Source organism: Scardinius erythrophthalmus (assembly GCF_964197995.2).
Source record: "Scardinius erythrophthalmus genome assembly, chromosome: 6".
Lineage (NCBI taxonomy): Eukaryota > Metazoa > Chordata > Actinopteri > Cypriniformes > Leuciscidae > Scardinius > Scardinius erythrophthalmus.
In genome coordinates, this window is record NC_138226.1 from 31031487 (window position 1) to 31058317 (window position 26831).

The following is a 26831-nucleotide window of genomic DNA, read 5'->3' on the forward strand; positions in this document are numbered from 1 at the left end:
GTCACGCATGCGCGTTAAGGTACTATCTGACTCGCACTATAGTAGACTACTACTAGTGATGACCCCCATCACTAGTAGCCTACTACACTGCGAGTCAGACTATAGTACTATAATCTTAGCACGCATGAATGGCAATATTCACTGCATGACTTACTACTGAAATTACTGCATAAAGAAAGAAAGAAAGAAAGAAAGAAAGAAAGAAAGAAAGAAAGAAAGAAAGAAAGAAAGAAAGAAAGAAAGAAAAAAAATCTATTATTCCTGACAAACAGACCGGCCACATAACACGTCAGACAACCGACTCAATCGTGACTTTAGGTTCTTTGACAGTTTTTAAAAAAAATATTGTAAAAAATATCCATCAATTTTATCAAAACGCACATGAACTGTTCAGTGGAGGCAGTTCGCTGTGGACTCGTGCACGCTGATCCGTGTCGCGCGCGCCTCAGTCTCAGTCAGTCTCTCGCTCTCAGCGCGTGGAAGCAGCAGCAGTGCCGTCAGATGCAGCAGCACTGAAGAGCAACGACGGCCAGGGTTTCGCCATTCAGCTTCATTCACCTTTATTTTGCAGGATTATTCCGCCGAATCGCACCGAAGCTCGGAAGAGCCTTGATTCAGACCGGTAAGAGTCGTTCTTCATTCTTCAGTGTTGCTGTTGTCTGTATTCGCTCCTTGTGTCCGTCCCAGTCCTGATAGCGTCTGCTAGTTCCCATTCTTCTCATTTCATCAGACTGAGCTGAGCTCCATCACACTGTTTCCCCCTATCGAAGCATCAATAACATTTACGAGCCGCGTGTTTACTACATTCTGTCAACATTCTCTATATATTTTCTAAATTGCGCGCGTTTCACTTGAGACGGAATTCATATTATTACTTGTTGAAATACTTGTTGAGACAGAATGATTATTATAAGCGGTTGTATGTTGAATATTATATCAGTTTTGAAAGTTCAACGTGCAAATGTTTTGTTTTGGATACAGAGTTCACTGGAAAGAAAGCTACACAGACTCAATGCAGGACCTTATTTAGTGATAAGAAACGAAAGACGGTCACAAACAATAAGTTTCTCGGCTTTGATATGTTTTGAAATTGGCTGAAGACAAGATACGTTGGTTAAATTCTGTAGAGAAGTGTTGAATGTCGTGACATTTGTGTAGTTTGTGTACTAATCGCTGGGGTTTCGCGAGCGTCAGATGGTTCTCTGTAGAAACGCCGATGCCCTTGATATCGTCATGTCACCTGGGCAACCGCTTCAGCACCATGGAGAGAGTTCGCGGCTCGACGCTACAAGAAACCAAAGTTATTTACTCTCGTCTGTTCGACCTCTCAGCGAGCTGATTATCAACTTTTGTATTATGTTTGTTTTTTGTTTATAAGTACGTTTCATATGACACTAATCTTATACCAAACAAACAAAACATTTTTTTTAATTCATTTCAATTTGCTATGAAATCAAAATGGACAATTCTTATTTTTTATGGAATATAGCAGTTAATTATAAATGTTATATCTGTGCACATCATATATATATATATATTTTTTTTTTAAATTCATGTGCCATTATAATCTTTAATCAAATAACTTCCCCTCCCTCTTGCAGTGACTTCTCTTCTCTTCTCTTCTCTTCTCTTCTCTTCTCTTCTCTTCTCTTCTCTTCTCTTCTCTTCTCTTCTCTTCTCTAATGACATGTTTACGGTGTGAGGGCGGGGCAACCTGTCACTCACATGACATCACAGCAATAGCAAAACACAACGATCCAATCAATTCCTGATGGACAAAATAAGTCCCGCCCTATCTTTTCTTGTTCGAGAAGCCGTTTCACTCATACATTACAATAGAGAGGAAACGACTATCACCACTTCTGTTATGCTGACTTTAAATTAACATTCTAAATATGTGGCTAATGATATCTTTTAAATTACACTTTGTTTTGGTTCTCAGATTTGGTTGGCTCAATGAGTAGCCGATTCGACTAGAGTAAAGGTGCTGTCACATTCATTTACCTTTACACAGTGAAAGCAGCAAGTATCATTCTAAGTGCGTGTATTATGCATGTATGTATGTTATGTTTATATCGTTCCGTGATCACTGCGGTGCACTTCTCTCACTATTGTGCACTGAGCAGAAACCAGGAGTAGATTTTGAGCCGAGTGATTACAGAGCACTTTCAGCAGAGAAGGCCAAATATCTGTCACTCCGCTCCACTCATATATGCTGTTCCAGTCCGTATTTCAGCCCATGCGCTGCTTAATTACGTGCATAGCTTGATGCTTTCATTGGCTTCTTTTGGAAGCATTTTTGTTGACCGACAAGAAATACAAACCAGCTGGACAATTTCTGTCCAAAATGTAAATTGCTTGATTTTAATTACTTGCATGTTGAACCTTTGTGTAAAAGCAGTTATAAGCACATTGCTTTATATGCAATGGTTTCCACTGAAAAATTAATGCAGCTGTAGTAATACAGCATGTAATATCACAAAGAAACCAGTCTTCTGTTAAAATTGAGGATTAGAAATGGTTTGATTTCATTCAGATTGGAATATAAACAAAAGTCAGCCTGCAAATTTCTGTTGACCTATTAGTTACAGTGGGGGAAAGTGCTCAAGAAATCTTAAGGGGCTGTCATTGTTATGAGGCACTGAACTTGGAATGTGTTATAACATTATTTTCCATTCTGGGTCAGTGAAGTACCTCAACAAGAACCGGTTTTGAAACGATAGCAAATTAGTTCTTTATGGATGGCCAAGCAAAATCAGGGCAACATAACCAAATCCACACTTTAATCAGAGCTGGCAGTTGGACCTACAGTAAAAAGCTGTGAAGATGAAGAAATAATGATATTTAATACTGACTTTATGAATGCTAGGCCAGCTATTTATTATGATACATGAATAATACTTGTAGTTAGGGGTGCAAAAAGCACAAGAGATTTGACTCCGAGCCCAAATCTGGTTCTGTCATCCCCCTTTTTTTTGAGGGATATGATGCACATTACAGTAAATATAAGGTGAAGACTGATTTATTTATTTATAAGTGTATATAAATATGTTGCTTTTACAGTAGTCTCACCAGGGCCTAAAATCCATGTATGAAGGTCATAATAGGTATAAATATAAACATGCAGTCAGATTAATGCAAACAAAAATTGACTGATGTATTCGATGAAGAAAAAGGAGATCCTTAAGTGAGATCCTTAAGTGTCCATAAGAATGATCCAGTAGTCTGTTTTAAGCAATCTTCTTCCTAAAAGCCTCTGATGATAGTCATAGCATTTTTATTGCTGCTGTTTTTCTTTCAAAGGCACTGTATACCGAGAACAACATGCAGTGATTGAAATTAACTGCTTGTGGAATTAGAGTGTAATAGAAATATCAGGCAAATACTTAGTTTGTCATGTGTCCATATGCTCCACGTGTTCTGTGTACCCCGCATTTGTTCCATTAGTAGCTTTCACTTAAAAAGATTGCACATGTTTCTCTGAAAGTAATTCATGGCAATAAGCATTCCCATTTGTATTGACTTCATTGCAGATTCATGAAAATGAAGCAAAGCCTCACTTTGTGATGATTTAATAGCATTATCCCAATACTACGGTTTAGATCTGAAAGCTATTACAAAGCATAAGAAAAACCTGGGAACATTCCCTGACACATTCATATTGTTTACAAATGCAGTCATACTATAAAGAATGCCATACTGATGTCTTCCCTCAGTTGTGTTTTTTCCATCTATCAAAAGTGAGTCCAATTAGGCTCATGTGCAGATAATTCTTCTACAGTTTGCTTTTCTCATTATCCTTTACTTGTAGCGGAGCAAAACAGAGATTGTTAAGATCAACTGAGGAAAATTATAGTCACAATGTGTCCGTGCTGCACATGGCTGATATATTATATATACACTGAACAAAATTATAAATGCAACACTTTTGTTTTTGCCCCCATCTGGGGCATCTAGATCCAGATCCAGAGCATCCTAAACATGCTCAATGGGTGACATGTCTGGTGAGTGTGCTGGCCATGCAAGAACTGGGATGTTTTCAGCTTCCAGGCATTGTGTACAGATCCTTGCAACATGGGGCCATGCATTATTATGCTGCAACATGAGGTGATGGTCGTGGATGAATGGCACAACAATGGGCTTCAGGATCTTGTCACGGTATCTCTGTGCATTCAAAAAGCCATCAATAAAATGCACCTGTGTTCGTTGTCCATAACATACGTGTGGAGGTCCTGGGCTGGTGTGGTTACACGTGGTCTGTAGTTGTGAGGCCAGTTGGATGTACTGCCAAATTTTCTGAAACGCCTTTGGAGACGGCTTATGGTAGAGAAATGAACATTCAATTCACGGCCAAACAGCTCTGGTGGACATTCCTGCAGTCAGCATGCCAATTGCACGCTCCCTCAAAACTTGCGACATCTGTGGCATTGTGCTGTGTGCTAAAACTGCACATTTTAGAGTGGCTTTTTATTGTGGCCAGCCTAAGGCACACCTGTGCAATAATCATACTGTCTAATCAGCATCTTGATATGCCACACCTGTGAGATGGATGGATTATCTCGCCAAAGGAGAAGTGCTCACTAACACAGATTTAGACAGATTTGTGATCAATATTTGAGAGAAATAGGCCTTTTGTGTACATAGAAAAAGTCTTAGATCTTTGAGTTCAGCTCATGAAAAATGGGGGCAAAAACAAAAGTGTTGTGTTTATAATTTTGTTCAGTGTATATGTCTTATGCAAAGACATTCTGAATGCATGCCAGGCCATTCCAAATATGGGGTGGTCACACCAATTGCACGGACGGCCCTGCAGGCTCGCAATCTGTTTGACTGTGTGTTTGAAGTATAACTGCTAAATCTTTTCTACTCTCATATGTTATGTCACACTTTTACTTACATATTTAGAACACTGTGACGTTAATGCATGCTTTTCCTCAGCTGGCCCCCATGCCAGCTGTCTCCTCAGTTTAGCAATACTAGGCGTTTTTAGATTCATCTATAGACCCCCTGTACTTTAACACATGATCATGACCGCTGTTGACGAGACAGTAATTGGCCCAATGTGGCGTGTCTGAATGGCTGTGGTCACACTTGTCTTCTGAAGCCACTGTATCTCACTGCATCTCAAAGCAGTAGTTATTAAAGCCTCCTTTGATGTCGGGATGTTTTTCTGGGACGGCTTTTCTGCCACAATAAGCTGCGTTATCCTTTGGAGGGGGGGGGGGGGGGGGGCTGTGAGCCCCGAAGTAAAGCTTGGCAATAAATCAAGTTATAATTTAATTCATATGGAGATCCATGGAATAAAGCGAGCAGGAAATGCAATTTGCTGCCTTTCAGATCTCTGAATAAACATGGCTGGGTTAGTGCAGGACATGAGGAGCCGCTTCAGTGGGAGTCAAACTGGAGGGTCGCAAACCAAAAATGGGTTGCAGACTTGTTTACTGGTTACAAACTGAATAAAGAAAAAAAAAACTGTTTCATTTGTAAACATTACATAATGTATTAGCTAATATGAACTAACAATGAACCATAACATTTTATGTTTGTTATGTTTTATCTTTGTCAATGTTAGTAAAAATGTAATGTTCATTGTTTGTTCATGCTAGTTCACAGTGCATTAACTAATGTTAATAAATACAGCTTTTGATTTAAAAAAAACATATTAGTAAATGTTGAAATTAACATTAACACAGATAAATAAAAAAATGTAGAAGTGTTGTTAATTTTTAGTTCATGTTAACTAATGAAACCTTATTGTAAAGTGTTTGCTGTAGGGTTTACTTTTTGCTCAGAAATTGGTAGTAAATTTCACTCATTATTACAAACAAATTGTAACTGAATGAAAAATATGCATGCATAAATGCATGAATAAATGCAACTAAAGAACTATATTATAAATATATATATATATAGTTATGGGGGCAGAATTATTTGCCCCCTTGGTAAATATGATCACAAAGATGGCTGTAAAAAATAAATCTGCATTGTTAATCCTTTTGATATTTTATTAAACAAATTAGCAAAAATCTAACCTTTTATTGAAGTTAAAGAATTGAAAGTGGGGGGGAAATCACATTATGAAATAAATTTAAATCTCCAAAACACATTGGGAACAATTATTTGCCCCCTTTTATTAAATACTTTTTGCAACCTCCTTTTTCCAAGATAACATTTCTGAGTCTTCTTCTATAATGCCTGATGAGTTTGGAGAACACCTGACAAGAGATCAGAGACCATTCCAATACAGAATCTCTCCAGATCCTTCAGATTCCCAGATCCATGTTGGCGCTTCTTCTCTTCAGTTCAGCCCACTCATTGTCTATAGGGTTCAAGTCAGGGACTGGGATGGCCATTGCAGATACTTGGTTTTGTGCTCAGTGACCCATTCTTGTTTTGATTTTGATGTTTGTTTTTGGATCACTGTCTGGTTGGAAGATCCAAACATGGCCCGTTATAGGATTTCTAGCACAGGCTGTCAGGTTTTGATTTTTTTTATCTGTTGGTATTTGATCGAATCCATGATGCTACAATGAAAAAAAATGAAAAAACTTTTTGACTTTTTGGCAGTAAACATTTAATATGGGTTTGGTTCATACAGGGATAAAAAAAGTACACCATGTGTAAAATGAAATACTCTGCTGTATCTTTAATGCTGTGGGCCTAAATTTCTGCCAGAGGTCCTGGACATCTTGGATTCGATCAAATACCAACTGATAAAAAAAAATCAAAACCGGACAGCCTCTGCTAGAAATCTTATAACGGGCCATGTTTGGATCTTCCAAGACCGTGATCCAAAAACAAACATCAAAATCAACACAAAAATGGGTCACTGAGCAGAAAACCAAGCATCTGCAATGGCCATCCCAGTCCCTGACTTGAACCCTATATATTATAATATATATATATACACATTTGAGGAAATTGTGTCTACTTTTACACAATAAAGCAATTTTAATGTTGGGTTGCCAGTTGGCACTTGACGTCCATGTAAATCTTATTTCTGAATTAAATCCAGTAAAGAATCACAGCTATACTAATTAAATGGCAATGAGGAGAAATGGGGAAATGTTTTTCTTTTTAAAGAGAGCTGTTTACAATAATTAACTGTGAATGACTGTATGTGCCTTCTATTCAACTAGCTTTTGTTGTAATTACACATTTTTAAGTGCTAAAGTTAATTGTCCATGGGTGGCTTTTACAGAGTTTTTTCATTCTAGTTGATTTCTGAATGGCAGGGTCTGGCTGTTAAAATGGACGATTCTTTCCTCCGTTTCTCATGGGGTTTCATGTCAGTTAGAAAGTCAAGATTTTGGTGACTGCACAGGAATTTTTTTTTTTTTCTTCAGGAGAGAGTGCTGCGTGACTTCAGCTATGCTACTTTGCCTTGAGAGGTGCATTTGCTTAGTCTCTCACTGACAGGGGTGCTATGGAAAAGTAACAGACCAGACCGTCTGTCTCCCCATTACCAGCCTTTGGCCAGAGAGAGATTATCATACGCACACACACACACACACACACACACACACACACACACACACACACACACACACACACACACAAACCTCTGGCTGCAAACAGTGCAGCAGGCAGTGATGCAGAAGCCTTCAGGAATGGTGGTTAATGGTTTTTCTGTGCGCGTCTCTCTCATTTGGTTATTCAATCCTTCCATTCTGCATGCTGCAAGAGGGCTGTGAAAGGGGGAAAAACATACTCATTATGGGTCTGCTTCTACACTGTTGGGAAATTTTTTTTGACATCATTATTTTCACTGTAAATATTGCCTGTTTCCTCTCTTTTTTTATTTTATTTTTATTCAGCATTCTGTTTTTAATGCTGTATTTTTACCATTGTAGAATAATTTTTTACCTGAAATCATTGCAGGCTAGGTATTTTCTGTCATTACATTCTTGTTAGGGCCAGAGCACCGATGGTGCCAAGACCTTATTGGAATTGCTGTTTTTTAATTACAGTGTTTCGTTTTTTAGTTAATTTTTATTTTGGCTGGGAAATTTGACTTTATTGAATTATATTTTCTTTTGGTTAAGTAACATATTTGGTTACTCTGTGTTATATGGAGAAACTAAGCTCAGCTTAATGACTCTTAAGCCCAAAGTATACTGCGTTTTTTTACACGTACGCTAGCATACATAAAGACGAATGCGTAACTTTTCAAAGTATATTCCATTTGATAGCGTGCACAAACACATGCTATCTAGAAAGTTTCATCTTTGTCCGGTATCTACGCTATTTTTCTCCAGAAGTTATGACTGATAAAAATGTCTTTGTCTTCTTTTAAACTAATTCGTGGCTATCTCATAACTCCCTCACACAAGCACTTGTCAATGCGGACATCTGTTGTTGTTGCAATCTCCGGTATTTTGTTGTTGTTGTTGTTCATCTCGTTAGTTTCGTTTTTTACTGTGAAACTAACGACCCGGGCCAACTGATTAGTGCAAAACATATTTAAAACAAATTTAATGTGCATCATGCAACCGAAGTAGACTTTGTGCGGTAAAGTATGGAAGCTTGTTTCTGCCGCAGAATAAAAAATAAAATTACTTACCCTCATGCTGTTCCTGTTCCAAAGACAGTACATAATGGTACATTCAACGAAAATGTCTCAATTGAACAGAGCCCCTATATGAACATTGTGTTGGGAAAGAGATTCTCTTTCTCTTGTGTTATCTTGCAAAAGTTTTGCGTTCGTGTTCCTCCGAGAAACTTTGCATTCACTTGCAAAAACTTTTAAGTTCTTTGTGAGCGAAAGCAAAGTTAGCAAGGGAACGTAAAAGTTTTTGCGAGAGAATGCAAAAGCATATATTTTTTCCTTCCACCTAACATATCTTTAGTGTCCTTTTAGGGGATCCGTACATTTAAACCCTATGATATAAATATAAATATAATACAATATAAAACCAATATATTGGAAATATATACCCACACCCCAAATTCAAAAAAAGGGGAAGAAAAAAAAAATACTGCATGATTTTCCTTCTCATTTGGAACACGCATGCACACACACACACACACACACACACACACAAAAAAAAAATTGCCCAAACAATGAAAGGTGTTTTGGACCCCATTGACTTTCATTGTATGGACAAAAATAAATCTTCTTTTGGACAGAATTCACACTAAAATGTTTTTTAATGTGTATTTAGTTAGTGTTCCTATTCTCCAGCTTCATTTGCAATACGAAGTCCTCCACGCTTGTGTTGTGGCAGCCACTGTCCTGACCTTGCACTGCATCATTGGACATGCATAGATTGAATAAGATACTATCTCTTCAGGCGGAGAGTATCAGATTGTGCTATTGCCTTGTTTTACATTAGGGCTTGGTTTTACTCCAGGTTTTAGAGCTTGAAACACAGCTCAAATGATCTGGTTTGAGCTGATCTGGAAGATACAACACAAAGTGAAAAGCACTTAGAGTTCATTCTAAGTGCACAGAACGTAGTGCTGGTTGATACATATTACAGTATATTTGCGCTGATGCAGAAAATTATGACAACCAAGCAGCAGGATTTGAATATTCTATTTATTAGGACATCTCCATTCGGTGATATTGTATGTGTGGAAAACACACACACAGTTGTGATCAATTAAAATGCTAAATGGGGCCACGAACAGTCCAACACACCTGGACTCATTGTGTCCAAAGCCAACTTACATTGCTTTCCAGATTTTAGTATTTTTTTTATTTTTTAAATGAAATAATAGACATGGATTAAATGTTTGCTTTATCCTGCATCCAGAGTAAGATGATGTTCAAATGATGGCTGTAAATCTCTCATGACCTGAAATGATTTAGATGTTTTCCATGTATGAAGGATAAATGGACAGTCACTGCTCGATTGCACAGATATCCTAAGGTATGAAACCCTTTCAAAGATGGCTTTCATCTCCTCTGTCTCTGTCTTGTTCAAGGACAAAGGCTTATAAAGGTGGGGGAGGGGAGACAATTGAGATATAAGAAGTGCTGGACCACTGACACGTACACACCGTCGGCTTGTAACATACTTATACGTGAATGCAAATGCTTCTAGTTAAGCAAGTTACATAATTTCTCCCTCCAATTTCTCCATTTAGCAAGTATACACTGCAGTTAAAAAATTTAGGGGGCAGAAAGATTGTTTTTTGAAAGAAATTCATACTTTTATTCAGCAAGGATGCATTGAATTGATCAAAAGTGACAGTAAAGCCAATTATAATGTTTCAAAAGATTTCTATTTCAAATAAATGCTGTTCTTTTGAACTTTTTCTTGATCAGGGAATCCTGAAAAAAAAATGTATCACAGTTTCCACAAAAATATTAAGCAACACAACTGTTTTCAACATTGATAATAATGAGAAGCGTTTTTTGAGCACTAAATTAGCATATTAGAACGATTTCTGAAGGATCATGTGACACTGAAGACTAGAGTAATGAAGACTATTCATTATAAACAATATAGGCCTAACAAGAAACAAATATAGTCTGTTTTCTAATTCTTTTTTTGTAAAAACGGTATTGGGTCACTAGTGACCCGAGCTATGTAATAGTGCAAGTTTATTTATTCTGTGCAACAATAAGTGAATCTCTGATGACTCAAAAAGTTCAATTCACCTTTATTCCTCAAGGAGGCAATGTCTGATACACAACGATAACGTGACGTTTCACTCATAATTATGGCATGCATAAAACAAAAGAATACAAGTATCATCAGCAAATATGAAATGGCTCGGCGATTTAATGCACTGTGCACAATCAAATATTAGTGCCATGGTCACTTGATGGTGGATCTGGTGAAGAAGCTGTCAGCAATCAAAATATTGATTTTGGAGATGTTGAAAATGGTAGTTTTGAGAATATGGTTGAGATCGCGAAAATAAGCCAGATGCTGAATGTACTGGGGAAAGCTCTGATGATGACAGTGATGATGGTAAAAAGTATCTGCTCAAGTGGAGCAAGTTCCAAAAGATATCGAAATATGTTTTTTATTTTAATTCTTGTAATTGTTATTAATATATCAGGAGAGTTTTATTCTATTGCACCAGTTAGACACCCCTCCATATAAGATATTGATCCGGGTCGCTAAAGACCCGAATATGTAATAATGAATGGCAAAACATTCATGCATTTAAGGGTTAAATAAATATTAAAATAGAAAACAGTTATTTTTACTGTTTAATACAATCCAGCCTCGGCGAGCATAAGAGACTTTCGAAAATATTTCACGAGTCCGTCTGCCCATTCAGTCTTAATAGTTAATGGCAAACGTTACCATTGCAGTGGAAGAATAAGAGAAATAGAGGAGGAGATGGGGAGGAGGAGGGACGCAGTGACTGCTGCTTATATACGCTAGTATATAACGTTTGACAGGGCTGAATGTACAGTATAGGCTCCTCCCGAACCTAAATTTGGAACTTCATTAAAAAGAAATCTTACAGATCCCAAACTTTTGAATGGAGGTGTACTTGCTCAATAAAAACTTTAAAATTCATTATTATAAGTATCAAACATCAGTGATCTGACATTGTAGAGGCTGCTGGTTATGTTATATCTCAGCCAGATAACTAGATTTTATGGCTCTGCAGCAGGTGTTGGGAGATGATGAAGACGGGTCTGTGAATAGCCCACAGCTCCACAGCACTGAGCTCCATGTTGGATGATGGGTTTTCTCTAGACATTAATGGCCAGTAAGCAGAAAGGCTGTACTCTTTCTCTTCCAGCTGAACTGCTGACTGATCAGAGGAGAGTCTCTGGCTACGGTCTCAGTAAACACAGACAGCCTTTTGCATTGAACTCTCTAATGAAACAACGTCAGCACTGATAGTGTTGGAGCCGGGTACACCTCACAGTCGAAATCTCATCTCAGTTCCATTTCTCTTTCCTAGATTGCTTCGGGGATAGATCTAACCCAAAGGGCCAGACGAATACCTAAAAGAGGGAACAAAGTGAGTCATCTGTAGACTGAAGCTCTAGTGTTTCTCTCTCTATCTCTAAGAGGTACAATTGTTCGGGCACAGAGGTTTGGCACGCACACTAAATGTTGCATCAGGAACAAGTTTTTTTCTTTCTTCTGCATATGGAACAATACTTGACATTTAAACATTGCACCACTTCAGTCAACCCATGTCCTTAAACCTGATGACATGCACACTAGTCAGGGATGGTCAGTGAGTCCTTCATGTCAAGTAGTTCCAACATCAAATTAAGTTATACAATTTGACATCAGACCGCCCATCCCTAGTGTCTTTTAATCTCAAATTATGAGTTTATTCTTTTTTGGACAAAAGGTTGAGCAAAATCTTCAGTAAGCCACCTGAGGCCAAAAAATTACGGTAACACTTTAGTTTATGGGTCCAATTCTCACTATTAACTAGTTGCTTATTAGCATACATATCACTAGGATATTTGCTGTTTATTAGTACTTATAAAGCACATATTAATGCTCTATTCTGCATGACCATATTATACACCCCTTAATCCTACTCCATACTTAAACGTAACAACTACCACCACAACAACTAAAATTGTAGTTAATAGTTAGTTAAAAGTGAGAATTGGACCCGTTATTCCCGTTATTCCACGGGAAAATAAAAATGTTTGTCATCTTAATATTCAATTAAAATGTAATAGTTTTTCATCTGAATCAACTTGCTTTCCCCCCCAAATTACTTTTGTTAAAAAAGCTATTACATACTGTATAAATGTACAGTAGTTATTAGGTGCTTCCCAATTCACATATGTAATTTTGTAGTACAGTATAAATAGCGAGTAGTACGTTCACATTGAAAAGTTCAAAAAGAAAAAGTGCACTTCAAATACCTAGATGATGCACTTAATTCATCGAAAAATTTAAGTCGGGAATGTTGGAAATTACATTAAAATGGGTTAAAAAATTTGTTGAATCTTGTATAACTTAAAAAATAATGTTTAAAATGGCTTAACTTATTTTGATGAGTTGAAGTAATGTAAAAACACGTCATGACTTGTTTTTCATAAATTCATACACTGACTAGACAGTACAGCACATCGTATAAGTGTATAGTATAATATAGTATGTTGTTCAGAACACAACTCACATATGCTCTGGCTCAGTGCTGGATTTTAATTAACTTTTCATAATCCAATTAATTCCCATCCAACATTTTCACTTGTTGAAATTCCAATTTCACATGAAAATATTTCACATTGCTGCAGCGAAATGGATTGAGAATACCAATTCACACTGACTTTACCATCATCACATCGTGCTTTCATATGATTAAATGTGGTATTTTCATGATGGATGAATTAAACCGCATGTGATTTTAGGCAGAGAGCATCAATGAAAGGAAGAGATCAGAACCTAAAGGCCGATGTACACATGTACCTGTCATGGATCTGACACTTTCTCAACTGGGAATTGAACAGGTTGCTAAGCAACAAGCACAAGCCTCATTGGAAGGCTTGAATCTTAATTGGTCTGACTGGTCAGTCCTTTTTTATCTTTTTTTTTTTTTTTTTTTTTGATGACAAGGTCACAGAAACACCAACAAAGAAAAACATGTTGGAGCTTCATAAATGAAACATGAGCAAACTTCCCTCGCTGTCCAATCCACCCCATCTATTTATATGGACACACTCACTCAGTTTTCCCTCAAGCATGAAAGAGCAGCAGCTGCAGCACCTGAGGACTACAGAGTGTGTTTTCCAATGCAATGAAGATCTCAGGTGTTCAGAGGGTTTGAGCTTGAGGGGCAGACCTCACTGCCGTTGTAATTTCACTCCTGAAGCATGCCTCATTCAGAATGAAAACTCATTGTCGAAGGGACACTCACTTTTCCAACGTTATGATCATACAGATGGGAATTATTTCTAGTTTTTATTAAAATGTGTTTAGATTGGGAATAAAAGAAATACTGTAACCAAATTATTTTCATGACATTTAGTTTCATTAACGGTTCTTGGACATCCTCATTCGTCTCTGCAAGTAACAGCGTTTGCTGGTTACGCTACTGAATCTACAGAACCACAGCAAAAGAAACGGTGTCAGCCAAGTTGTGAGCTCGTGACTGAATTGAATGTGATGAGAGAGAAAGAATGGGTTCTCTGAAAAAATAAAAAGACAATAAATAGACAAAACATCTCTCTGTTGTAGTTTCACACAACAACAAAGAGAGAGAGAGACTATAGTGCTCTGTTTCATGACTAAATGGCTCTCGTGAGCCAATTTATTTTAAAATAAATTGGCAAAAAATACTCACAAAGACTTAATGTTACCAAAAAGTAATATTGTTCTTGTTTAGTGTATGTTAAGTAGTATTGTATATTTCTACACCGACAAACACTTTTGTGTTGTGTTCCTGTCACAGGTGCCATGAAGTTAACATTGCCGGTACACATTGTACGATTTTGGGCTGTCCCAACGAAAGATGACCAATTGTGGTGATTTCTGTGGTCGTGGCTCCTAAACGGTGGTCCTACTTCGTACAGTGAGAGAGGTTCAAAGACGGCCGGTGTCACGGTCTTGCAACCAAAGATAGACTGCGATGATCATCTAACAGTGTGTTTGCTGCTACGACCTACGTCTACTGACTAGCCAATAAAAACGCAACATGAAATGGCATATTGATCAACTCAACATGGCACTTAAACTTAAAACTACTTAACTCAAGATCCATGTGCAAGATTTGCATGCAGAGTTGGCCTCTTTTCCCTATATGACCTCATCCATATTCTCCTCTTGCTTCCTCTACTTTTTTTCAGCTCACATAATAACCACAATTGCCAAAAGTGCGATTCATATTGCTCTATTTGTTTACTACTAGCACATGCTGAGGACGTTTTATTCTTCTATACTAACTACGATTCAATAGGTGTCATCATCGTACAGTCTACATACATGTCGTACCCAAGTTTATTAGATCCATGTCGTACAGTGTGATTTGTAATGATCTTATAGGATTGCCGAAATTGCACAGTTTGTAGCAAACATGAAGAGATGCGTGACAAAATGACAGATGAACCAAGAGATTTTAATAAACACAGAGAGCAAGAAAACACTACACATTTAAAAGAAAATTCTAAGGATAAACACAGAACTGAGGAAACTGAGGGCTGAAATACACTGAGAATGATGATTAATGAAACAGGGAACAGGTGTAACTAATCAGAAGCCATGGTAACAAATGAGAACTCAAAACAGGCATGTTCGACTTGAAGCGTCATTGCGCAAATGATCGGTGTATGACGTCAAAGTACAGCAAGAGCGATTAGAAAGCAGATTCGGTGCTCAAGAAACATTTCTTATTATAATCATTGTTGACATTTTTTCAGGATTCTTTGATGAATAAAAGTTCAGAAGCAAAGCATTTATTTCAAAGAGAAATCTTTTGTAACATAAATGTCTTTACTGTCACTTTTGATCACTTTAATGCATCCTTGCTGATTAAAAGTGTTAGTTTCTTTTTTTCTTTTTTCTTTTAAATCTACTGAACCCAAGCATTTGAAAGGTAGTGTAGATCTGGAAAAAATATTCAAGAACAAAATGTCATGAAAATAATTTAGTTTCAGCATTTTTGAATAGAACTTGTACTGAGTACGAAATGGCTCTAGGTTCCCAGTGGTACAACTGTGATTTTCAAGGAAACAGTAGTTCTTCATTTAATACAAGACTGGCCTCATACACTATAATGGCCTAAAGGGCTTAGACAAAGATTTTTTCTCATCGGCCAATGGTGTTTCCCCATGAATGTTTCATCAACCATTGAATATCAGCCAAAAATAGAGCCTACAAAAATATGTGTAACATTATCCTCCCTACCTCTCACGGCAGCTTACAGTCACCATTTAAAATGTGTTCTCAGAAATCCCTCTCTCTCTCTCTCTCTCCACAGCAAACACACATTCACACTCTTGCACTACCGACCCTCACATGCAATATTCCAGCGTAAGGCACACTTTTTTTATTCCAGTGTGAGCCTAATGCACGTCAAGGTAGAGATTGTTTTCCACTCATTCAGCGGGTAATATGTGCTGTATGGTGATATCCTTAAGAAAGGATGGTTTAAATTTTAATGACTTTTGCAGGAGGTGGTTATTTCATTGGAAACACTTGGGTGCACAGGCTGGAATCTGTAATCCTCTTTATTGGATGGCGTCTCGTTATATTCTCATGGGACGTCCACCTCCATAATGCTGTTGCGTGCTCGGGATGGTGATGGGGGTTGTCTGTGGAATTTCTTTATTTGGTGTATCCATACTGTTTTTATCTATCATAAAAAATAGGCTCATTACAATCCATTTAATGAATTATTCTAAAGAAAGATATGGGAATTAGTCACATGAAATCACTCTGAATGGATGCATTTGATTTCACACTAGCAAAATGTGCTAGTGCTTGTTAAATATCCACAGCATTAGATTGAAAGCAGGTTAGATTGACCTCTACAGTGATATTTTCTAAATGCAGTGGTGATCTGAGATATAATACGTTAAGCACATATAGGTCAGAAGCATTTCGTAAATCTCTAATGACAGGTCCATCTGTGCTGCAAGCATAAAAGTGATGCTTCAAAAAGGGGAACTTCTCGGCATGAGGAGATAACAAAGAAGCAGCCAAGCGCATCTTCAAGGCGGTCTTTGTGAGACGTAAATGCGCTTTGATGTATTCTGCTCTACTTAGATGGGCTTAGGACTCTGGAGATAAACAAATCAATAGCATCTCTAGAGCCTGGGGGAGAAATTAGACCAGATTTCCTGGATTGGAGACATTCGTAGAATAGGCTTGTGCAGTTGCGCTACTGTTTCGGCCTACCTGATGTTTACAGTAAACAATGCATAATTTGTATTCTCTCTTCAGAGATGCTGCATTGACTTTGACAAGCACACAAAACCACTCCATCTGTTTTTTGTTTTGAAATTAATGTTGCATAGAAAAGCTGGAACTCTCAAATAATGCAGTACATTTCTTTGTGCTTACCTTACTTTTGGATGTTTATACACCTCTGGAACAAATGCTACTTATAGCAGGCCTCCAGATCTCTGAACTCAGTCAAGTAAGGACAGGTGAAGGTATTGGCAATTTACTCAAAACATACTGTGACAAAGTAAGAGAGGGTTTCAAGTTAACCTTCACTGATCAGACCAGGTCATTTGAATTCATTTGACTCTGTATAATGATCAACAATGAATCTGGGTTGCTTTTATGCTGAGGTCTCTTAACAACGATGTCTCTGAAAGTTCCCGAAAATAATTCAAGTTTGATTGCGTGACTTGAAAAATGATTACAGCATGTCCATAAACATAATCAGAAAATGAATATACTTGCTGTGTATCTTGGCATAAGTACACTTGTTAACTAGCTAGGGGATTGGTTGGGGTAGACAGTTTGATTAGCTAGCCTATTGGAAGAAGCCAATCTCCATGCTAAATATGTTATCTGCAATTGGCTGATGTTCGTTCCATTTGGCTGATATCTGAGGCGATCTATGATACCAAATATTTAAGCCAGCATTTTGCTGTGTGCCTTGGAATGAAAACATGCCCATCTGGCATGTTTTCCTCTTCTTTAAATCAGATCAGGCTAATGCTATTTTCAGTGTGTGTAAAACATGTTTTGTGGGTAGAGCTACACAAAGGCTTTCAATACAGCTAATGCGAGTATATGAGAAAGTGCTGCATCATTAGCCATGTAGGCAAAGTTATACCAAAATAATCACAGCTGGCAGAGTAAATTATTTTAGCCTCTTTTGTTTCTTAGGCTGGATAGCAATAAACATTGTCCTCACAAAATGTTGATGTGCCTTTTTCAAGTTTATGCTTTCTCAATCTGTAAAGATAAGTGAATTTTGTTTTTAAATGTTCATACATGCATCATTGAACATGATGCAATTTCTGTTAATTGTAAAGAAATTTTAATTTAAAGGTACACAACTTTTTTCACCCAAAATGTAGTATATCATGAATCCATCCTTCACTATGATACTATGGTACACCTATACTAAGTGTTTATATTCAGACTATTTTAGACTGAGCGGGATGCCAACCACTGCGGAGTAGCCCAGTATACAGCATGACTTGTCATAGAAAGCTCTCTGTTTATGTTCTTCCGCAAGATGCTTGCAGTTTTGTTTAACTGCTAGTTCTGTCTGTTTTCAAACAGGTTTCCCAAACACTCCTCCCATTTGCCAGTGGTCAGGCATACAGGCTCATGTCCCACCCCAAACCCATGCCATTGGTTGAGCCAGTGTTGCAGTTGTCGGACTGGGGCGTGTTTCCCATTCAATTATGTCATTCCAACTACCATAGCATGATGGATTGTTGGAGAAAAATACCTATTTTACGTTTCTTTTTGCACCTTTCGTGAAACATTCAAAGTGAAATGTCCAGTAGGTGGCGCTAAATGCATGTTCAGATTTATGTGATAAACGTACTCGGTTACTAACGTAACCTCGGTTCTCTCTAGAAGAGGGAACGAGTACTGCGTTTTATCAAAACGCTACGGGAAAAGTCTCTTTTCACGAAACACTGAAGCAAAAAATTATCCTTTAATTTTCATATATGTAAAACGCGTTGCGGCAGCAGCAGACAGCTATGGCGAGACGGCTTGCTCGCTCATTGGCTGCTCTGCGGCAACTGCTTAAGCCTATCGAGCGAGGCCTGAGATGACATCAGGCCAATTAGGGCGCTTTGCGCCCTCCTCGCCACTTCCGGCCGAAACGGGCGTTGCTTACCTCTATAAAAGGAGCTCGAGAAGGCTGACTCACTTGATTTTGATCGCCGAAGCAAACCAGAGTGAACCGTACGCACGGCAGAGAACGCAGTACTCGTTCCCTCTTCTAGAGAGAACCGAGGTTACGTTAGTAACCGAGTACGTTCTCTTACGAGAGTCCTCTCGTACTGCGTTTTATCAAAACGCTACGGGAACCCCTTGCAAAACGCCGTGCGTGCTGGGATAAAAACACTGATCACCGGAAGCTATTTCAGGCATACAGTGCATAATCACCAGATTGACTCACACAGAGTCAGGGAATAAGGGTGGGAGCCTTAATTCCCTAAACTGTAGCGTCGTAGAATAGACATGTCCACAGACGCAAGTATAACATCACATAGACAGGGTAGGGAACCTGAACTAATGCGGAAAATGTGGGTCTTACACAGTTCTGCCCAAGATAGTCGGTAGCGCATAGCGCATGAGTTTCAGCGGTCTGACTAGACGGCTGAACAGATTACACCGACAAAAGCTTAGCCTGCAAGGCGGGAACCTCTAGGTTATAAAACCTGATAAATGTAGACGGCGAGGCCCAGCCTGCCGCCGTACATATATCCTGTAGGGAAATCCCGCTGGACCAAGCCCACGAAGAAGCAACGCTTCTCGTAGAGTGCGCTCTGACTCCCAACGGGCATGGAATGCCCTTGGCAGTATAAGCCAGCGCTATGGCGTCAACTATCCATCTGGATAGACTTTGTTTCGAAACAGCCATTCCTTTGGAACGTCCGCTGAACGATACAAAGAGCTGCTCTGTCTGTCTGAAGACAGCAGAGCGGGACATATAAGCTCTTAAAGCCCTAACAGGGCAAAGAAAACTCGAGTCCCCTTCCTCACTCGATGCCGGCAGGGCAGCCAGGGAAATGACCTGAGCCCGAAAAGGCGTGTTGAGGGATTTCGGCACATAGCCGTGCTTAGGTTTGAGTATGACTTTAGAGTCATTAGGACCAAACTCCAAGCACGCCGGGCTCACAGAGAGCACGTGCAGGTCGCCTATGCGCTTCACTGAAGCGAGAGCCATCAAAAACACTGTTTTGAAAGACAAATGTTTGAGGCTAATAGACTGGATAGGCTCGAAAGGGGGACCTTTCATGGCCGCCAGGACCGTAGAAAGGTCCCACAAAGGGACTGAAGGAGGTCTGGGCGGATTCAGTCTCCTAGCTCCCCTGAGGAAGCGGATGACTAAATCATTCCTTCCCAGCGACTGACCCAGCGTTGAACCAAAGAACGCTGAAATAGCCGCCACATACACTTTGAGCGTGGAAGGGGATCTGCCCTTATCCAACAGCTCTTGTAGGAAGGAGAGAACCTCCGTTACCTCACATTCGAGGGGTGAAATGCTCCGAGCTGTACACCAGCCGGAGAAAACCGACCACTTCGAAGCATAAAGCCGCCGAGTCGACGGCGCTCTAGCCTGAGTGATGGTATTCACGACTCCCTCTGCGAGACCAACGGGTATCCGTTGAGCGCCCACACATGAAGGGACCACAGTTCCGGGTGTGGGTGCCAAATCGAGCCCCCGGCCTGCGAGAGGAGATCTCTCCTCAACGGCAGTGGCCATGGAGCGATATCTGCCAACTGCATCAGAACTGGGAACCATATCTGGTTCTCCCAGAACGGAGCTACAAGCAGGACTGGGCATTTCGTTTTCCTGACCCGTTCCAACACCTGTGGCAGGAGGGAGACGGGGGGAAAAGCGTATAACGGGCAGCGCGGCCACCTTCGGGACAACGCGCTGTCGGTCTTTGAAAAGAACGCGGGGCAGTGCGCGTTTTCGCGGGACGCGAAAAGGTCCACCTCCGCTCTGCCGAATCTCTCCCACAACAGCCGGACTGTTTGTGGGTGTAGAGACCATTCGCCCGGGGGAACATTGTTCCTGGACAGTCTGTCTGGGCCCACATTCTGAAGCCCAGGTACATGCACTGCTCTCAGCGAGCGTAAGTTGTGCTGAGCCCATAATAGGAGGCGTTTCGCCAGCCTGTACAGGGATATGGATTTCAGACCGCCCTGGCGATTTATGTAGGACACCACAGCCATGTTGTCCGAACGGACTATGACGTGTTCGTCCTTGATGTGGGGACAAAAACGCGTCATCGCGTTGTACACTGCCAGCATTTCTAGGCAGTTTATATGTTGGAGCCTTTCTCGTTCCGACCACAGGCCGAAGAACGGTCTGCCCTCGAGCAGAGCTCCCCATCCCGAGGTGGATGCGTCTGTCGACACCATCCTCACTCTCGAGGAAGTCCCCAGGCTTACACCTGATTGGTACCAGTCGTCCGCCGTCCAAGGTGCCAGGGCTGAAACACAGCTCTGATCGACCTTGAGGCGTAATCGACCGGTCGCCCACGCTCTACGCGGTACCCGCGCTTTCAACCAGAACTGCAGCGGGCGCATGCGGAGCAAGCCCAGCCGGAGAACTGACGATGCTGAAGCCATGAGACCCAGCATCTTTTGAAACTTCCTGAGCGGGGTGACAGCGCCGCGGCGGAAAGACCTCGCCGCGCGCTGAATGATCAACACGCGCTGTGGTGACAGCCGCGCTGTCATAGACTGTGAGTCCAGAACGACGCCCAGAAACAAAATCGTTTGACTAGGGTTCAATGAACTCTTTGTCCAGTTGACTGTGATACCAAGATTCTCGAGGTGATCGAGTAAAATGGTTCTGTGCTCCACGAGCTGTGATCGTGATTGAGCTAGGATCAACCAGTCGTCCAAATAGTTCAGCACTCGCATGCCTCTGAGTCTGAGAGGAGCGAGCGCTGCGTCCATGCATTTCGTAAATGTACGAGGTGCTAGGGACAAGCCGAATGGCAGGACTGTATACTGGTATGTCTGACCCTCGAAGGCGAATCTCAAGTATCGCCTGTGGTGTGACGCTATCTGTATTTGAAAATACGCGTCCTTCAGATCTATCGACATGAACCAGTCTTCTCGGCGAACATGCGCGAGAATTTTGCTGGTTGTGAGCATTTTGAAACTGCGTTTCACTAATACTCTGTTCAGCCGTCTTAGATCCAGTATGGGTCTGATACCGCCGTCCTTTTTGGGGACTAGAAAGTATCTGCTGTATAGTCCCCCTTCGCTTAGAGCTGGGGGAACGCGCTCTATCGCCCCTTTGCTTATCAGTTTTGATATTTCGGCTCGAAGTAGGTGAGCTACTTCCAACGAAACCGTAGTTTCGACGCGCGCTATGAAGCGGGGAGGGCGTCGACAAAACTGTAGCGAGAAGCCTCTCTTTATAATGCCTAGCACCCAGTCCGAAACCCCTGGGAGCGCTGCCCATGCTTCTGCATGCCTGGCTAGGGGCTGGATACGGAGCGCGCTCTGATCGCCGTGCGACAGAGGCGCTTCGGGGGATACAAACATAGGCGTTATGCCTGTGGCATTTGAGGCGGGGCGCGCGCTTAATACAGCGGGCGAAACGCTCGTCCTCGACCTTACTACAGTGCTTAGCTGAGTGAGGGAGGACTGAGAAAGTCTCATAGGACCCATGTGAGCGAGTAGATGTGGGCTGGGAGCGGGCACATTTACTGCTTTGGGCGCGGCGTCTGCCTGAGCAGAGCGCGCGCTCACAGTTCTCGTTTTTACAGAGAGCCTGTGATGTGTTAGACATAGTGTTCGTGGGCACTGGGAAGTGGGCACTCTCACTATGCTGGAAGCGCAACCGACCTGAGTCGATTTTATGTGCGCGGGGCCTAAGTGTAGGGCTGTGCTTATGTGTAGTGATGGGCACTGAGGAGTGGGCATCGAGACTACATTTATAGCACCATCGGCCGTGGCCGGGACACCAGAAAATACACTCTTTTTGAGATTTATCTGGGTAGCCGTGAGAACGGCTTTTGTGTGCAGGCAAGCGGGCAGCAGTGCGGACTTGCTCTCTGCAGAAAACGCTGGAACAGTCGCAAATCTTGGGACTGAAACAGCGGGGCGCTTGGGTGAGAGGCCGGCCGCAACGGGACTCACACACCTGCGCTTTCCTAGGCTTGCTAGGACTTCTTCGGCACTTCCGGTTTTACCACAATCCTCGATCGCGGCCCGCACGAAGAGGGGCGCCGGGCGCTGGACCGAGAGCGGGGCCTCGAGCTGCGCTGTTGTGGCTGCTGCGAAGAGGCGGCCGAAGGCGGGGGCTGAGGCTGAGAGCCCCGCGGAGTCCGTTTGTCACGAACCGCTGCAGAACCGGAGCGCTTCGGCAGGAAGTGCTTGAAGGCTTGAGACGCTTTCTGGGCCTCGGTAAATCTCTCCACGAACTCGGAGAGAGAAGAACCAAAAAGGCCGGTGGAAGACGGCGGGGCATCGAGAAACGCAGTGCGCTCGGAATCGGCCATCTCCGTGAGCGTCAGCCATAAGTGCCTCTCAGCGACAGTGGCGGAAGCCATACACCGTCCCATGGCTTGTGCGGCAGCTTTAGTAGCTCGGAGCGTGAGATCTGAAGCGCTCCTTAAATCCGCGATGCAGATAGCGTCAGGTCCCATCTCGTCTAGCTTACGGAGGAGATCACCCTGGTAAATCTGCAGCGTAGCCATGGTGTGTAGCGATGACGCGGCCTGCCCAGCGGCGGAGAAGATTCGCGCGAGCAGCGTCGACGTCATGCGGCAGGCTTTAGAAGACAACACCGGTTTAGTCCGCCGTCCAGCAGAGGGCGGGCAAAGGTGGGTCGCTATCGCCTGTTCCACCGGCGGAAGAGAGAGGTAGCCTCGGTCTTTGGCATTATCCAGAGAGGAAAATGCGGGTGACACAGATGAGCGCGTCCGCGCAGAGTAGGGCGCGTTCCAAGCCTTCGCAACTTCTTCATGTAACTCAGGAAGAAAAGGAGCGGGCTTAGATTCCGGAGAAGTGCGCTCACCAGGGAGGAAGCTACCATCCAGCCGGGTTCGAGAGGGGGGCTCCGGTGCAGACCACTCGAGGCCGAGGCTCGCCGCGGCCAGCGCGAGTACTCGCATGAGCTCCGTCTCGATGTTGGCTCTCGTTGAGGGCTTGCGGGCAGGAGGCGCGAGATCCTCAGAGCTCGCCCAATCCTCGCTGCCTGAAGCTAGCAGAGAGCAGGAATCCTTCTCCCCCGACGCGGCCTCTGAACCGACTTCCTCTGATGAAGCGGCGGCAGACTGCGGGCGCTGAGCATCAGGAAGTGATTCGAGAGAGGCCGGTGAAGCTGGCGGGCGAACCGGCGAGCTTGGTCGGGCTGGAGCGGGTTCCGGGACCCGCTGCGAGCGGCGCTTCTTACGGCGCGGCATCGCGGCGGTGAATGCAGGCTTGGAGAAGGATGCCAGGCGAGTCCTCAGAGTCACCATCGGCAAAAGCTCGCAGTGAGGGCAGCCGCCGTCAGCGAGCGCGAGCGCTGCATGGTCCTCACCCAGGCAGGAAACACAGATGACGTGCTTGTCTCCCTCGGTGAGTGGGGCTCGGCACGAGCCGCAGGAAGGCATCTTTAAAAAGACGCAGCTCTTTTAGGGGTGAGTGTTGCAGCGAACACACACACACACACAGAAAAGCAATAGTAGTAAAAGGATATAGGCGTCGGAAAGCGCAGCAGGTACGGCTATAGAAGGCGGCGTTGGCCAGCGGCTTCGAGGGCTCGTCCCGCTGAGGTGCTTGCTTCAAACGACGCTGCTTCCGTGATCCAGCGATGCGTGCGCTTCGCTGAAGAGATTAAAATCAAGTGAGTCAGCCTTCTCGAGCTCCTTTTATAGAGGTAAGCCACGCCCGTTTCGGCGGGAAGTGGCGAGGAGGGCGCGAAGCGCCCTCATTGGCCTGATGTCATCTCAGGCCTCGCTCAATAGGCTTAAGCAGTTGCCGCAGAGCAGCCAATGAGCGAGCAAGCCGTCTCGCCATAGCTGTCTGCTGCTGCCGCAACGCGTTTTACATATATGAAAATTAAAGGATAATTTTTTGCTTCAGTGTTTCGTGAAAAGAGACTTTTCCCGTAGCGTTTTGATAAAACGCAGTACGAGAGGACTCTCGTAAGAGAACAGATGAATGTGAATTTGGCAACGTTTTATTAAGTTGGTTGTGGCAGTTCAGAAATGAAATGTCTGGTGTTAAAGGGTTAATGCTCTATCAGGTTCAAAAATATATTACCGAGTTCTCCACGTCACATGTGCATTGCTGTACCAGGTGAGCTACAGAGCAAGTTTACTACATCAGAAAAGTCATGGAGCTGATTATGTGATGCAAATGTCAAAATGTCTGCCTTTAGTGCTCTTTTCAGCTGGAAACTGCAGTTAATTGCATATATACATACATTTTTAACGTTTTGCAAACATGTAGGTAGATGCACCTTTTATCAATGAGCTTGGGTTGAGATTGTGCTACATGTTATCTTGCTTATTTTGCTAAAGAGCATGATTTATTTCAATCCACATTTCATGTAACAAGAAACTATGCCTCTGGTCGAGAGCTGTAGTTCCAACCTCACAAGTTTGCAAGGCTGTTTGTTTCTATGGAACTACGGTTTTCGGGAAACATGTAATCATTTAATTAGTGTGTATTGATGGAACTTGCGAACACAGATGCATTTTGAGAAGCAATCAGAACAATGTTTTGACAGCACCAAAGGTTTGACACTTTTCAAGGGAATGAACCAAATAGCTTATTGTAGTCTGTGCTTATTAAGCTAGTAATTTAACATAGCAAAACAAATATGCAGTTCACCTGGGTGACTGATCTTTGTATTTGGTGAAAGATTGGTAGAGCCTTGTTGGCAAATGATGTTAACCAGAAAAAAAAAGGTAGTGAGCTGCAGGTTCCTGTTAGCTGAGGGTGATTGATCATGACAGAAGCATCACATCTCTTAGATACACTCCATCCAGCAGCCTGTGAGAGGAATCAGCCCTGCCACAAGAGGTGCTCATTAGAGGAGGTGTCTCTGTTCATGGACATCATGATGAATGGAGGACACAGCACCTCAGGCTGACGGCTGTTTATCTGTGAACACTTCCTCTGCCCTGAGCCTGACATCACAAGGCTCTTCTGCTATTTCACAAGTCTATTCAATTCACATACTGAACTCAGTGAATCAGTGTGTCTGCACTGCCATTTGAAAAATGCCCAGGTAATTCATAATCAGACTGCTAAAGTGATTTACCAATTTATAATCAGTATTCTTGTTCAATAAAAAATAAATTTAACTTTAAGCAACATTATGTGGAATAATAAGACCCGTTTTCTGTTTTTCCCCTTATTTTAGTCATAAACCTCACTTAAAGGGATAGTTCACCCAAAAATGAAAAATGTCATAATTTAAAGGAACTCCGGTCAATTTTAACATTGAGCTCATTTTTTTTGTAAATTTGGAGTGCTGTCAGTACAGAGAACAACGACAAAAATCGGTGTTGCCTACACCGTGTTATCCTCTTTTTAAAATTTGCACCCTGTTGACTTCAATGGGGCAAGTTTTAAACCTGCTTTTAGCCTCTTAACATCCTTGATGTGTCATTACAAGTGCCCAGCTAATGTGAGTGATTCCTTCAGAGTGATCACGGGTGAATCTGACTGCAGTAGATGTGAAAGATATTAATAAAAATGATGTTATTTCAGCCAGCGCACATACCTGTATTTACATCCTGTTTTCGGTCGAAGTCCATAGTAATCGATTGTCGAGTTCACGCGCATAGGTTTAGTTACCTACGATCACGCGCGTGAACTCGACAATCGATTACTATGGACTTCGACCGAAAACAGGATGTAAATACAGGTATGTGCGCTGGCTGAAATAACATCATTTTTATACATATCTTTCACATCTACTGCAGTCAGATTCACCGTGTTCACTCTGAAGGAATCACTTACATTGGCTGTGCACTTGTAATGACACATCAAGGATGTTAAGAGGCTAAAAGCAGGTTTAGTACTTGCCCCATTGAAGTCAACAGGGTGCAAATTTTAAAAAGAGGATAACATGGTGTAGGCAACACCGATTTTTGTCGTTGTTCTCTGTATTGACAGCACTCCAAATTTACAAAAAAATGAGCTCAATGTTAAAATTGACCGGAGTTCTCCTTTAATCACCCTTTAAGCCTTGTGCACAACGGGACGATTATCGCGCGCGCTTTTCGCGACGCTTAACGCCTCGTGACTTAGCAAAGGGCGCCAATG

The 26831-nt window shown here is 42.0% G+C and overlaps 1 protein-coding gene across 5 annotated transcripts in view; it reads left to right on the top strand.

The window, feature by feature from the left end:
• Nucleotides 1-257: 257 nt before the first annotated feature.
• Nucleotides 258-26831, top strand: part of enox1 (ecto-NOX disulfide-thiol exchanger 1) — a 122430-nt gene continuing 95856 nt past the window's right edge. For 2 of the 5 annotated variants that reach the window (XM_081369572.1, XM_081369577.1), the window contains exon 1: nucleotides 259-622. The gene's annotated coding sequence lies outside the window, so the exon portion shown is untranslated. Of the gene's footprint in view, nucleotides 623-11880; nucleotides 11941-14482; nucleotides 14535-26831 lie in introns of those variants that run through there. The other 3 variants (XM_081369573.1, XM_081369576.1, XM_081369575.1) reach the window with 3 other exon arrangements.